Source organism: Carlito syrichta, unplaced genomic scaffold (genome assembly GCF_000164805.1).
Source record: "Carlito syrichta isolate Samal-C Ts95f unplaced genomic scaffold, Tarsius_syrichta-2.0.1 Scaffold286960, whole genome shotgun sequence".
Taxonomy (NCBI): domain Eukaryota; kingdom Metazoa; phylum Chordata; class Mammalia; order Primates; family Tarsiidae; genus Carlito; species Carlito syrichta.
Genome location: NW_007231056.1, coordinates 54091 through 58365, shown reverse-complemented (window position 1 = coordinate 58365; position 4275 = coordinate 54091).

The window sequence follows — 4275 nt, the reverse complement described above, 5'->3', positions numbered from 1 at the left end:
GATTGTTATTGGTCTATTTAGGGTCTCGATTTCTTCTTGTTCCAACCTAGGTAGGTTGTGAGATGTCAGAAAATCTTCCATTTCCTTAAGGTTTTCAAGTTTGTTTCCATACAAGTGTACATTGCAGTCTCTAATGATCTTTTGTATTTCTTCAGGGGCAGACTTCATCTTTTGTGTTTCTGATTGTGCTTGTTTGGGTTTTTTCTCTTTTTTTCTTGGCCAGTCTAACTAGGGGACCATCGATCTTGTCTATCTTTTCAAAGAACCAGCTTTTTGTTTCATTGATTTTTTGTATTATCTTTTTGTCTTCCATGTCCTGGATTTGGGCTTTTATTTTGGTGATCTGGATTCTTCGGCTGAAATTAGAGTTTTTGTGGTCTTGCTTTTCCAGCTTCCTTAGGTGACTTGTTAGGCTGTTGATTTGTATTCCTTCCATTTTCTTCATGTGTGTTTGCAGGGATATAAATTTCTCTCTTACTACCACTTTTAAGGTGTCCCAGAGATTTTGGTAAGATGTTTCTTCATTTTCATTTGTTTCCAGATATCTCTTGATCTCTGTTTTGATTTTATCCTTGATCCAGGAGTTGTTTAGCATCATGCTGTTTAATGTCCATGTCTTTGTGGGTTTTGGGGACCTTGTTGGTGTTAATGTTTATTTTTATTCCACTGTGGTGCGAGAAGGTGCATGGTAGGATTTTTGTCCTTTTAAATTTGCTTATGCTTAATTTATGGCCAATGATGTTGTCGATCTTAGAATACGTTCCATGTGGTGATGGGTAGAATGTGTATTCTGTGGTCTTTGGATGGAGTGTTCTGTAGGTATCATTTAAGTCCATTTGGTCCAGAGTCACATTGAGGTTCCGGATCTCCTTGCTGATTTTTTGTCCTGATGATTTGTCTAGGGTTATGAGTGACGTATTAAAGTTCCAGTTATGATGGTGTTAAAGTCAATATCTCTCTTTAGTTTTCCTAGAAGTTGCTTTATGAAAGTTGGCACACCTATGTTGGGTGCATATCTGTCTAGGATAGATATTTCTTGTTGATGGAGTGAACCTTTTATCATTATGTTGTGGCCCTCTGTATCTTTTTAAATTTTTGATAGCTTAAATGGTATTTTCCTGAAATTAGGATCGTGACTCCTCCTTTCTTTTGTGTTCCATTCCCCTGAAAATTTGTTTCCCATCCTCTTACTTTGATTCTGTTTATGTCCTTTCTAGTGTGATGGGTCTTTTGAAGGCAGTATATTGTTGCCTGGTGATATTTTAATTCTCCCATGCTGATGAAGCTTAGCTTGGCTGGGTAGGTTATTCTTGGTTGAAATTATTTATCTTTTAGCACTTTGAAGATTGGGCTCCAAGCTGTCCTAGCCTGCAGGGTTTCTGTAGATAAATCTGCTGCTATTCTAATTGGTCTTCCATGGTAGGTGTCTGGCCCTTTTCTCTTGCTGCCTTTAGGGTTTTTTCTTTTATGCCTACTTTGTTTAGGTGAATTATTATGTGTCTAGGAGTTGGTCTTCTCATTTGTTGTCTTGCAGGGGTTCTCTGAATCTCTTGTGTTTGAATTTTTGTATCATTGATTAGATAAGGGAAGTTTTCTTGAATGATCTCATGGAAAGTTTGTTCTAGTGTGGTCTCTGTCTCTCTTTCTGCCTCAGATATGCCAATTACTCTTAGGTTTGGTCTCTTGAAGTAATCGCTCATCTCTTGAAGGTTTTGTTCTGTCTTTTTGAGCTTATTTTCTGTGTTTTTAAGAGTTTGGCTTAGTTTTATATTTTGGTCCTCAAGCTCTGAGATTTTTTCTTCTGCTTGGGTAATTCTGCTTTTCATGCTTATCAGTTTCTTATTTATTTCATTCACAGTAGTCTTTATTACTGTTATCTCAGATATCAGCTCCTTTCTAGTTTCTTCTTGTGTCTCCTCAATTCTTTTTAATCTCTCCATTATTGTCTTGATGTCAACGTTTGTAGTTTGAGACCCTTCATTCTGGGGGCTCTTCATTGTTTGCATTCCGAAGTCAGTTTTCTCAGTGTCTGCCTTCTTGGGGGTCTGAGAGAGACCCATACTCTTCTTTTGGTTTTTCTTCATTTTTGTAGATTTTTCTCTCTCTCCCCCTTCCCTCTCCTTCTTTAATTCTGTTTTTGGGGGAAGGTGGGGTTGCTTTTATTTCTCTTCTGCAATATCCTGTTCTTCCTTATGAGGGTCTTCTGGCTTTGTTCACTTTTGAGGTTGGAGTGTAGGCTGCAATCTGTACTTTTTGCAGTTTTGAGGTTTAATTGAGAGGGAAGCTTTGGTTCAGAGTGTATATGCTGATTCTAGCATCTACAAACAGGTGTATGTATCACTGGAACCTATTTCCCTCTGCCTTACAATCTGTCCGTTCAGCAGTATGCAGTCTTGGTTCCTAGATTAAAATGGGGACGTAAAAGAGGAAAATAATGGAGGAAGAGGGAGTCAATAGGAAATTAAAGAGAGAGAAGAGCGAGAGGGAAAGCAGACATACATACCAACTATCAGGTGAGAAAGAGACACAAGGCCGGAGAAAAGTGAAGGAAGACACATAAGAAAGATTCCCTAAAGAATACTGATAGCTACACAGAGACAGACCAATAAAATCATGAGACAGTGTAAATCAGAAGGCAAACAAAAAAGGTGATCAAAACAAACAGTCCAAATGATAAAATCATAAGTCAAAATAAGAGATCAGACTAAAGTCACTTCAGCTCTGATCTCTGGCCTCTCCCCTTTGTTTTCCATTGCAGGCAGCTAGATTTTCTCACAGTTTGGGTTTGGCTGCCTGGGAGTTGCTTTTGTGTGATTCAGCGTAGGGGTGGGGCTTTGTCTCCTGTGTAGCGATGTTGCCTTATGAACCGAGGTGGGGGTTGTTGATAGGTGGGCAGGGCAATGTGGGCAGGAAATCTCTGCCTGGAGAATTGCAGAGGCAGATTCTCTTTCATAGATCTGTTTCTCTTTGCTTGTCTGTGTCCCCAAGGTTGGGGTCACATGCTGAGTGCCTCAGCCAGGATGGGCCCGGAGCTCCAGAGCTCCAAAGCTCCAACGGGCAGGTGGTGAGTGGCGAGAGTGGCCCTGGACCCCCCACAAGGTACTTCAGCCAGAAATGGGAGCAGTGTCTCTGAGGGGTGGGTGCCCAGAGCTTCCCTGAGTGACCGGCGGCTTGGTGCTAGGTGCTGGGCGAGAGATCATGTAGCCAGGGAGGGAGCTGAGACCCGAGACTCCCACTAGGTGAGAGTCGCATATGGTGGAACAGCTGCAGCAGGGGGCTGCAATATTCGGCCTTGCGTGGGACCAAAGGTCCCCGGGCCTTGGACCAGTGCAGCTAGTGGTGGGTGGGGGATGGGGGAAGAAAAGTAAGAGTCTTTTTGGGAACTCACGTTGGGAGAATCTCATAAGTTCACCTATGCCATCGCCATCTTACTGGAACTCTGCATTGGTTTTTTAAAACATTAATAATACATTAATGGGATAAATCTCTTTTGGTCATCATATCATTTATGTATTAGATATGCGAATATTTTTAAAGGATTTTTGTGTCTGTGTTCAGGAAGGATGTTGATCTCTATTTTCTTTTTTTCCCCAATCCTTTTTTGACTTTTTATAAGTTTTATTTTATTTTAGTTCACATAATAACTCTATGTATTTAAGGGGTACAGTGTGCTGTTTTGACATGTACATATATTGCATAATGATGAAATCATGGTAGTTAGCACATCCATCACCTCAAATCTTTATCATTTTGTTGTGGTGATAACGTTCAAGATTCTCTTTTCTAGCTATCTAGACAATATAATACATTGCTATTAGCTATAGTCACCATACTATATAATGCAATACCAGAACTTATTCCTCTTACCTAATTGTGACTCATCCCATTAACCAATATCCTCCCATGTCTGTTATCTGATATCCACTATTCTACTCTCTACTGCTATGAGATTAACTTTTTAAGATTCTACATATGAGTGAGATCAAGTGGTATTTGACCTTTGCTTGGCTTTTTTCACTTAGCATAATTTCCTCTAAGTTCATATTTATTGTTGGAAATGACCGAGTTTCATTCTTTTTTATGGCTGAATAGTACTCTATTGTGTACATAAACTAGATTTTAAAAATAATCTATTCATCCATTGATGGATATTTAGCTTAATTATATATCTTGGTTATTGTGAATAGTGCTGCTATAAACATGGAAATTCATATATCACTTTTACATACTAATTTCATTTCCTTTGGCTGTATATCAAGTAGTGAGATTATTGGA